The 11,676-nt window shown below is 43.8% G+C and overlaps 1 long non-coding RNA gene across 1 annotated transcript; it reads right to left on the bottom strand.

The window, feature by feature from the left end:
* Positions 1-6,488: 6,488 nt before the first annotated feature.
* Positions 6,489-10,887, bottom strand: LOC123042992 (uncharacterized). Its single transcript, XR_006418975.1, has 7 exons — positions 10,534-10,887; positions 10,326-10,431; positions 9,243-9,350; positions 8,407-8,539; positions 8,138-8,250; positions 7,364-8,040; positions 6,489-7,233 (listed from the first exon to the last, which is right to left on the bottom strand). It is a non-coding gene; the product is annotated as an uncharacterized lncRNA (long non-coding RNA).
* Positions 10,888-11,676: the final 789 nt, after the last annotated feature.

The following is an 11,676-nucleotide window of genomic DNA, read 5'->3' as shown; positions in this document are numbered from 1 at the left end:
CAAAGATATGGGCCTATTGGGCCAAGAGGAGAAACGCAGCAGCCAGCAGGGGCTGATGCGCCCCTATATGGGCCGCACCTAAGGAGGAAGGAAAGGGGAGAAGAGAGAAGGAAGGGGAGGGATTTGGCCTCCCCCTTGCTTCCCTCCTCCCTCCTCCTTCCTTCTCCCTCTGGTAAATAAGGAAGGGGAGGGTCGAATTGGACTAGGGATCCCAAGTAGGATTCCTCCTACTTGGGGCACCCTCTGCTGCTTCCCTCCCTCTCCCACCTATATATACATGGGGAGGGGCGCCTAGAACACACAACAACATCTGTTAGCCATGTGCTGCGCCCCCCTCCACAGTTTACGCCTCCGGTCATATCTTCGTAGTGCTTAGGCAAAGCCTTCCGCGGATCACTTCACCATCACTGTCACCACACCGTCGTACTGACGAAACTCATCTACTTCCTCAACACTGCTGGATCAAGAGTTCGAGGGACGTCATCGAGTTGAACGTGTGCACAACTCGGAGGTGCCGTACGTTCGGTACTTGATCGGTCAGAACGAGAAGAAGTTCGACTACATCAACCGCGTTGTCAAATGCTTTTGCTTTTGGTCTACGAGGATACATAGACACACTCTCCCCTCTCATTGCTATACATCTCCTAGATAGATCTTGTGTGCGCGTAGGAAATTTTTTGGAATTGCATGCTACGTTTCCCAACACCATCGACTGCCGCGGGCGATCGCACCAGTTGCTCCTGACAAAGTTTCAGCTTGGAAGACCGCGTCAACATTGATTTTAGTCACATCGCTGACTGGACACTTCCACAGGTGATCATGGCTTCTATCCGGTTGCTTGTTCGTGTATGCTCTAATGAAATCTGTAGCTAAAACACTGATCGATGTAGCAGCTCTGTCCGCATTTTGGATCGCTTCGCCCTTCATGTGTTGGGGGCGCTACCACCACAAGTACCAAGCAGCCACCATAATAAATTATGTAGTGGGTAGATCCTCCCTGATCATTTTAATCCGGCTAAGAACCTCGACTGTGATCGAACCTGAGCGTTCCTGCCCAACCGCATCCAAGATGATTTCCTGCAAACCCAATTCAGTCCAGACTTCCTTCGCCCATTTGCACGTAAACAAGCAATGCTGGATGTCTTCTAGCCCAATAGAGCAAAAAGGGCACTATTGGAATATGCCTCTTAGCCACTACTCCAAAACAAGGTAATGAGCCATTTAGCACCTTCCAAATAAAGTGGAGAGAATTCCTTATTTAACACTATCTTAAAATTCGTTGCCTTATTTAACACTGAAAAAACTTTTTCTTCCTTATTTGATACTAAGTCCAAATTTTATGCCCTTTATAACACTTTCGTCCATTTTTAGCTTTAGTGGTGTTAAATGACACCTGAAAAGATGTATTTGCCCCTAATGTGTATTGGATGAAGCTAGCTAACACCGTAACACGAACACACGAGGCGATTGATGATGGCCACACGGTCTTCCTTTCGATCTCAACTCAGGGTTGTTATAAAGGGGCTGGGTACATACATATATACACTACGTTACAACTAGCATTTTTTGTAGCTATTCATGATCTAAACAAATTTATACTGACATCAAGAAGCATTGGTCCGAAAAATTTATACTGAATTGCAAAACAACAAGGTGTATACGGGTGTAAATCGATTTGTCAGGTCTCGCCGGGGAGCATCCATGGGAGGCTGTATGCAACATGTTGCGTCCAGCCTTTTGAATGGCAGCCTGACTTAAAGTCGGTTCAATGGAGCACTCAATTGATGGCAAAACTTCCCGTATGTACTCGGCACACTAGTATATTGGGGTTAAGAATATAAAATGGTAGATCTACCAGGCTTGCCATCCAGACAGAGTCGCATATACTGAATCTAAATTACCACATAATTTTTTTGTCACATGCCACATGAGAGGCAAATAGGTCTTTTTAGGTGTCATTTAACACCATTAAGGCTAAAAATGGACGAAAGTGTCATAAAGGGCATAAAAATTTAGACACGGTGTTAGATAAGGAAGAAAAAAAATTGAGTGTCAAATAGGGAAACAAAATTTAAAACAGTGTTATATAAGGAATTTTCTCAATAAAGTGCTTAATTTTTCCTGGGAGTTTTAGATTCCATACTTCCTTCCATATCGTCTTCATCTGTATATTTCCTTGTCCATCTGTTCTAGTAAGACATGCCCATATTGGTGCTCGAGCTCCCTGTGATATGTCGATCTTACCGAAAAGGTTCCTGATCGCACGTAGTTCCAAGAAATAAAATCCTCCATAATCTGCACGTTCAAAGGTATTTGAAGGATCCTATGAGCATCAACAGGAGAGAATACATCTCTGATTAGCACTTCGTCCCACTGTCCAATGTGTTGATCAATAAGCTCTTCCACAGAGCTGAGCATCGTTGCACCTCTAGAGGTGATTACCTTCCTTGAAGGACTCGGAAGGGATCCATGGATCCCGCCATATATAAATATGTGCTCCTGTACCTACACGCCAAATGCACCCCCTCTGGAAAGTTTGAATACCTGCAACTATGCTCTGCCAAGTAAATGACAACCCGTTCTTTGGTCCAGCTTGCAAGAAGTTTCCGTCGGGATAATATTTTGCGCTCAAAACACGTGCACATAGAGGGTCCGGGTTCTGGATTTGTCGCCAACACTGTTTTGCTAACGTAGCAAGGTTAAAACTGTGATGGTCTCTAAATCCCAAGCCCCCTTTCTTCTTCGGTACACACATTTTCCACCATGCAAACCAACGCATCTTTTTCTTCTAACCATCACCCCACCAAAAACCAGCTAATTCATCAGTGATTGTTTTACAAATTCCTTTGGGGAGTTTAAATACTGACATTGCATAAGATGGAATTTTTTGGGCCACTGACTTTAATAAGATCTCCTTGCCCTGCACCGAAAGGAATCTTTCCTTCCACCCTTTGAGACGCTGACAAACTTGATCAAAAAGGTGCTGAAAACAATCACTTCCATCAACACCAATTATAGTGGGCAGCCCCAAATACTTATCTGAGAGGGCTTCAGTTACAATATGTAGTTCCCCACAAACATCCTCTCTTGTACCAACTGGAGTATTTGAGCTGAAAATATACTAGATTTGGCATTGCTTACCATCTGACCCGAGCTCCCGCAACAAGTATCCAAAACTCTTTTTAATGAGTTAGGACTTTGCATATTGGCCTTCATTAAGATTAGAGAGTCATCTGCAAAAAGAAGGTGTGAGATAGTGGGGGCACATCTACAAACTTTAATGAAAGAAGTATAGTTTTCACTCCCAAATCCATCTCAATGTATCCATAACCCCCCAAAGTCAATTTTGGTACGATTTTAACCCTGAAAATGTCAAAACCGTTTTAATCAAACCCTGGCTGGTTTAGTGTCACATCAGAAGCGGTTTTGCAAGGTGGATTGTGATTTGGCACATATGTTTTGGTGACGTGGCAGTTGGTCGAGCGGTTAAGTTCTAGTGTTCCCTTGTTCGCCTTGTTCCCCTGTCCGCCCGAAGCAGAAGCACCCCAGCCACCGTCGTCGCTGTCGCCGCCGCCACACCCCCACCACCTTCTCCGTTAACGGCCACCATCGACCGCCGCCGTCGACTGCCGCCGTCAATCGCTGGCCCCTGGCCGTCGATTTCGCATGGAATAAAGAAAGTGTGCGGCTGCCCATCAAGTTGTTAGGGCTACGTCACCGTCGACGGCAGTTGGGCCGCCGTCGTCAACCGCAGCGACTCCATATCCATTGGATTGAAGCTATGGCCGCAGGTATGTTCGTCCGTCAAGCTATTCTTCCTGCTTCGTGACAACATGTGCGGTTTTTCCTGATGTCGTTCGTATATATGAAAAAAGGCTCTGTTTTGTGGATGATCGCCAGATGTTTTGGAAGAAAGTAGGTTCTTTTATATAGATTCATTGATGATTGGGTTGAAATAACTGAGTATAGCGATTTTGACTGCATTTTGGCTAGGCGATAGTGGTAACTCTGATTTATACAGAATTTTAACTCTGTATTAACTCTGTATTTGAGCGAACAAATGTTAACTTTGTATTTAACTGAATATTTGCACTTTGTTAGTTACTTGCACGTCGAATCTGCATTTAACTTTGTATTTGAGAGGAAAGATGGTCTGAATATTTGGAATCTGTCAGTTATTTGGACTATAATTTGACTGAATAATTGGACTATACAGCTAACCAGAAATATCTCTGAATTTGCAGCTTCTTTGGATCCTCCCGATCCACTTGATTACATGTATGTGAGATTCCATTACTTTGGCTATTTTGTGAGGAAGGATGGACATGTTGATTACCCAGGAGAGATACAAGCAGAGATGTTTATTCCAAGAGACATGCTAAGTTATGCAGAATTGTGTTTATATGCTGAAGATTTGCATCAAGTAGAAAGGGGTCACTGCAAAGGAAATTATACCTACAAGCTGCACTGGTTAGTTCCAGGGGAAAACCTGTCAAATGGACTTCTTTTTCTGCAAGACAATGATTCAGTTGCACAAGTGGACAATGCAATTTCATATGGTGATTTTGCTGACATTTATGTGGAGGAGTTGGAGCATGTAGGTGAGTCTGATCTGCACATTATGGAAGCAATTCAAGAGCATTTTGAGCAGGAGGACACATGTCAGAGGGAGACTGCATATAGTTATGAAGGTTTGGTCACAGTTGCTGTTGGTGAAACTTACTCCGGGCATAGAGGGACAAGAATGCCATTGATTGATGTGCAGTTTGTAGGAACAGATGTTGTTGATGAGATGATATTGACACATATGGCTAGTGCTGTAGAAGAAGAAGCAAATGCAAAATCCTCCCCTAATGCAGTTACTAGTAGACCTGCCAAGTTGCCAGTCAGGAGAAGTTCTACAAGTCAAACAAGACAAAGATGCAATGGAGGCAGAAAATGCGAAGAAAGCAAAGGTACGATTTAATACTAGAGTAAAGTGACTGACTATTATTGTTCACAATTAAACATTTTGTAGGCAGCAGTTGAGGCTGCAAATGCAAAGAAGGAAAAGGGGATTGCACAGTCAAGTTCTCAACCACATGTTCAAATTCATGAAAATTTAACAAGTTCTCAGCCAAGCAGGCAGGGCAAGTCACAAGCAGGAGTTCCTGATGTCCCAGCCAAGCAGGCAGGGCAAGTCACAAGCAGGAGTTCCTGATGTCCCAGCCAAGCATGCAGGGAAAAATGTTAAGAAATCAATGGTATATTTTTTCTAACTATTTTCTTTTTTTTTACCATGAGTTCCTGATTTCTATAACATAATATCTTATGTTTCACAATCTTCACATAGCAGGGCAACTCAAAAGCTGGAGCAAGCCAAGCAGGCAGGGCGAAACACTCAAGCATGCATAGGAAATCCACAAATGTTGGTGGTTCACAGCCAGCAATCAGCCAGATGAAATCCACACAGGGGGGAACAAGCAGCAGCTCACAACCCAATGTTCCCAAGCATTGTGTGTTCAACTTGGTAGCATACAAGAAGGCCTTAGAGAGCAAGAAAGGACCATCCATTTGAAATTTCCTGCTTTTTTTCTGTTGCTGTCAAGTACTCTGAATTGTGCTCATGTACTCTAAATTAGTTTATGTGAAGAACCAATGTCCAGATGTTTATTTCAGCAAGATCGGAACATGTATGATCTTTTTGGAACTATTTATCTACTCTGAATTATGGTGTATTGTGAAGTACATGATCTATGATCTTTTGGAACATCTACCAATCCATTGTTATTTACTGTCACTGAAAATGCACAAGATCATCTATCAATCCGTTGTTATTTACTGTCACTCAAAATGCACAAGATGTGTTGCTTGCTGTACATATATAAGAAAGAAAGCTAGTACTGAACATGCACTGTCACTTCTTTGTACTATCACTTAAATAGATATTAAAATTTTCTTTCAGATCATCTATAGTCAGATTGCAAAAGATTGTACTGTGTAAGCCAGTACTGAAGATAGCATATTTTCCTTCAGTTGGTCTACAGTCACATAGCAAATCAGATAGCAAAAAATTTCTACTTTGTAAGCCAGTACTGAACAAAATGAAATTGCTTACAGACACCCAGTACTGGACAAAATGAAGTTGCTTACAAACAAGAAGTAACATACAAAATTTTGAACTCCACAAACATTTCTAAATTATTCAATTTTCTGAACAACATTTCTAAATCTTTCCAATTTCCTATGCATTTCTTCTTCTACTTCTGCTGCGTTCTTGAACTGCATCTCATGCACAAATGACCTCATGCCCATCTCCATATCTACAGCCTTGTCCATGAGAGCTTCAACTTAGATTCAAGATTCTGCCAAGTGTTTCTTCTCTGTTTTCAGATGATACACAATATCACGCAAGTCACCAACCAGCGAATTCAGAAATGGAGTATTTGGATCGTCATGCCACTCAAAGAACCTGCAGTCCACACCCTGACATTGCATTGAACTCAGCAAACAATGGAAAGACCTCCCAGAAAAATCAGCAAGAACACACCTTCGATTTCAGCAATTGTAGCACATGCGCGCTGGGTTCTTCACACTCCAGGAAATCCATCGGGGTGCTTCCACTCTGCAGCCGCGCAAGTTTTGGGGCTCGTAATGCAGCGGACCCTGCCGACATGGCACCGGCGATTGCGCCGCCGCCGCCGCCGTACCAACGGAATATGACGTGCGGCCGGCAGAGGAGCTCGCTGAGAAGCTTGCGGATGAGGTCATGGAGTGGAGCCGATTCAAGAGCACGACTGTGATTGGGATTTAGGGTTCGAACGAGATGGCAGAGAACTTGGGGAATTTTTGTTCGTGGCTGCTAGTTACAGCAAGAGCAGTCTATGCAGTGACACGCCAACGCCAAGTAATCAACAAGTAAACGAAAACCACCTTGCAAAACCGCTTCTGATGTGACACTAAACCAGTCAGGGTTTGATTAAAACGGTTTTGACATTTTCAGGGTTAAAATCATACCAAAATTGACTTTGGGGGGTTATGGATACATTGAGATGGATTTGGGGGTGAAAACTATACTTCTTTCAACTTTAATTCCCTCCAGGTGTCCCACCTCCTCCTTATGAGCTAGTATACTAGAGAGCCCTTCTGAGCATAACAAAAACAGGTAAGGGGAGAGGGGGTCCCCATGTGTCTTCTTCTTCAATGTGTGGAAACACTCATAGGCCACAAGTACGTTGTTGGTGATCGATCTACCTGGAACAAATGCACTCTGTGTAAGAGAAATAATCTCTGGTAGGATCCTCTTTAGCCTGTTAGCAATCATCTTCGCGATAATCTTATAAACTACGTTACAAAGGCTGATAGGCCTGTACTGAGATATTACCTCTGGACACTCAACCTTGGGTATCAAAACAATATTAGTGGAATTCCATCCAGTCGGTATCTTCTTATTATTTATTGCATCCAGAACCTCCATTGTAAGCTCCTCTCCCAATATATGCCAGAACCTTTTGAAAGAGATAGCATGAAGCCCGTCAGGCATGGGCGCCTTCATGTCCCCAATCTGAAAAAGAGCCTTGTGCACATCCTCCCGAGTATACGGAGCAACCAAAAATTCATTCATGTCATTTGTTACGATGGATTTTATAGAAGATAATAAACCATGATACAGGATTTTGGTTTGTGCACATGCATACCTTCACAATGTTGACTCACTCACATGGAAAGCATTCTAGTTGATTCTACAACACTAAACCACTGAAAGCCTTCTTCGACACTGAATCACTGACATAGAAACAGAGCATTTTTCTGCCCAAACATACATCATGCATGTGCGTTACGTAGACAGGAGGGACATTCATTTTGGCTGTACAAACACTGCACCACTGAAAGTGAGAACGAAAAAATTGTTCCAGATTATTACACTTGTTCATTCTAGCGAGATGTACAACAAAAGGCACCCACCGCACCACGCCGCGCTTCTTCCCAGGCGAGGCAACATAGCCTCCTTCTTAATTAGCTGGCATTTTCCGCACCTGGCAGAGGGAGATGGAGGTGTATCTATTTGGCCGTAATTAGTTGGCATTTTTAGCACCTGGTAGCTAAAGCAGATGATTTGCTGCTGCAGGGAAATGGCAGAGGGAGAGGGAGGTGCTACCTGCAGGAACCCATTGCCGGCAGTGGTGAGGTCGGCTCCGGACGCTGGCAGGGGTGTGCTCGACGGCGACCATCCACCTCTTCCCCCAGTGACCATCTAGCAGTTTGAAGAAGCTAAATGAAGACGGAAATTTTCTTAGCAGGGCTAATCTAGGAGGTGCACCGGACACTCAGAAATAAAGAAGTCAATGGGATTGAACTAATCATCAAATGCAGACATCACAGAAAATCACAGATAACGAATCCACATTGGTGATGAAGTACACGTACATTTGGATTTATCATCTACCAGAGCACATTCGCGGTTTGAGGAGCCACGTGGTCGTCATGTTCCACCGTCCACCTCTTGCCAAATGCTTGCCTGCTTCAAACACTCCCACATAAAGAAAGGATCATCTTTTATCTGCAAAAAAAATGAACAAAAGAATTGTTTTCTTTCTTGAGAAATAAATCAGAGATCACAAACAATGGCTAAGTCAACAAGGGGAGCGAAGCACCGACACAACTGGAACAGGTGGCAGAAATGAATGATTTGATTAAACTCATACACGGTTAATTAGTAAAGAGTTTGATTGCCGACGCAGCTGGAACAGGTGGCGGAAATGAATGATTTGATTAAACTCATACGCAGTTAATTAATAAAGAGTTTGATTATACCCATGATGTGTATTTTCTGACAGTGCTTAAGAAGAAGATGCTTAAGGTTAGAATGTCGAACCAACAAGAATCCTACTGTATGATTACAACATTTTTTAAGCAACCGCCAGCTTACAGAGCCATCTCCTCAAAGTTCAATCATCACATGGGTACAATTCTGCTGCTAAATGATACTCAAAATACATAGTCACACCGATAGAGTCCCAAGATCAGGGGTTTCTACTAGAATAGCCTGCCTAATTGGTCATTTCAATCAAATATACAATAATCAAGAAAACAAACATCTTGCGCTAGAGCTAATTCCGAAACAAGAAGATGCTCTTTCTGTGAATTCATACTCCAGGGCGTCAGGCTAGGACCAGGCATTAAAATTCAGCAGGTTTATACTTCTCTGTTACAGACTATGAATTGGAAGGAGGAGAAAATATGGGAGCAGTAGAAGTAGGAACCTGCGAGGGTTTTGGGGCATGAGGGCTGTGCGGAGGCGTGTCTGATCCAGCGCGGTGTGGACGACGATGAGCCGTCGCCGACGCAGCTGCTCGTACAAACAAATGAAGCTGCGAGAATGAAGAAATATCACCACCATCGCATTGCACATAAATTCATGTTTTGAAATGACCAGACTAAGACTTAAACGACCAGAAGACAGTCGTAAAATAAGAATAAACAAAAAAAAACGTACGCTGTTGCACAAAACATTCTATAGGCATGTGGACTAGTGCATTGACAAATGACAGCTCTCTTTCTCCAAATACAGAGCTAGCTGCCCTGTGACCACCGCAAGACTCTTGGTTCCATTTGAAAGAGGCAACCAAAGCTCTTGACACTAAACTTGCTTAAATGTACCGCGACAAGTTTAAAATTCAGTAAAACAACACCCAAGAGACCAACTTTCTGCAGGCATGTGGATGCACACAAGGCAAGAATTTTAACCATTCAGCATCATCCTGGATTATTAAAATATCTAATAGTCTAGTACAGGGACACCATCAACATATCACAAATTAAAGTGAACCATGTATGATCTAACGCACACTAGCATGTTCACATGTTCTATTGGTTTAATTACTAAACCTGATCCAACCTGTATTTCAGAATCATGGAAGCAGAGCACAATCAATCTTAACTTGGTTGGGTTTCTTACAAACGTTTTCTTTTCCTGGAAAACATTTAGGGCATGTTTAATTCACAGGAAATTGTATCCTATAGGATTACAAAACTGCAGGAAATTGGATGGAAGAGCGCACAGAAAAATAAAGGAATTCTACCAGTTTTCCACCAAAATGGAGTAGAAATGAAAATTTTCATAAGAATTCTAATCATGTGAAACAAACAACTGACGTATGAATGATAACTAAGGATTCAAATCCTCAAAAAAGAGCTATGGATTTTCTTGGAATCAAAGGAAAATGTATACTAGCAGACCCTATGAAGTAGAGACAGATATGGAAAATATCACTGCAGAACGACACCAAGTAACTGACAGTGCAATACGTAAGGTATGCAGGTAACAGTGTCAAGGACTTGGCTACCTGCAAAAGAAGTAAGCATCCGTATATGTATTTCCCTGAATGTCCGTCGAGGCGTCCAGGCCGTGCAGCCGGAGTGATAGGTGGATGGCTCGAAAGATGGCACGATCTGCACTTTAAACTTTGATTGCCTTAGATTAGAGATACCACAGCAGCAAGATTGCCTTACGCACAAGCACAGGAAAGGGAAGGAGAGGAGAGGAGAGCGTACCTCGACGGCCAGCAAGAGGGCGCAGGTGGAGACTGAGACGGCGAGGGCATCTACCCCGCCGCCTCGTGCGCGGTGGCGACCTTGGTGAGCCGCCATCACCACCGTGCGTGCAGACGACGGCGGCGACCTCGCCGGATCCGCAGAGGTGGGGGAGCAGCAGATGCACGGGAGCCGCGTCCATCGGGCGGCAGGCGCCGCCGTGGCAGTAGATCCGTGGAGATCGGCCGCCGTCGTGGCTGGGAGGTGGAGTGCCTTCGTCGCTGCGCGCGTGGCGACAGGGAGGCGCGGCCGGGGAGGTGGAGGCCGGAGGCTGCAGACGGAGGAAGGGGCGCCGGCGGGTGAGAAGCAAGCAGAAAAGGACGGGAATGGATTTTTATTTATTTTTTACTTTTTTGAGGGAGGGAATGTATGGATGAGGGTTAGCTGCGGTTCTTTTTGGTTCGAAATTTTTGAACACGAGCTAGAGCTAGTTTCTCAACAGACAAAGCCTCTAGAAATCTATCTAGGAATACAACGCTTCCTCTTTGGATTAGCTTGCCTTGCACATCATTAGCATTTCTAGAAACACAAGACAAAACAAATAACTGAAAACTCTTTGATTTCCTGAAGCACAACAGCAATCTCCGAACGCCCAAAGTTATTGGAATTCGTAATTTCCAAAGCATCAGTTTCAACGATGATGTTCTGGAGACCCATAGTACCTGCAAGTCGGACACCATCTCTAATAGCCAATGTCTTCATAACAAAAGAATTTGGCAGCATGATCATACCATAGTGCCTGGGCACGCACGAATGAGCTTACCTTCATGATCGCGCACACCTACCCCTGTACTTCCTTGGAGGTGATCAGCCGAAAAACTTGCGTCCATATTCAGCTAATTTTCGGGGGTCGCCATTTATCATCAGCTTTAGTAGGTATTTTCTTTCCTTCTTTTGATGAAATTATCAAATCCATAGTCACATCAGCAGTCCATTTCACCGAGCATTGGATCGACCGCCCTTTATCTCCGTGCTTCTTCGCATTTCGCTCTGACCACATAGACCAACATCCACATAATATGACAGCGACATCTCTATCACTGACCATACCCCCATCAATCATATCCATCGCCCAGGAGTTCAGACGCAAACGAGGAAGTTTGA

Source organism: Triticum aestivum, chromosome 2B (assembly GCF_018294505.1).
Source record: "Triticum aestivum cultivar Chinese Spring chromosome 2B, IWGSC CS RefSeq v2.1, whole genome shotgun sequence".
In the NCBI taxonomy this organism is placed as follows: Eukaryota; Viridiplantae; Streptophyta; class Magnoliopsida; order Poales; family Poaceae; genus Triticum; species Triticum aestivum.
This window is presented reverse-complemented; position numbering and strand designations above follow the sequence as displayed.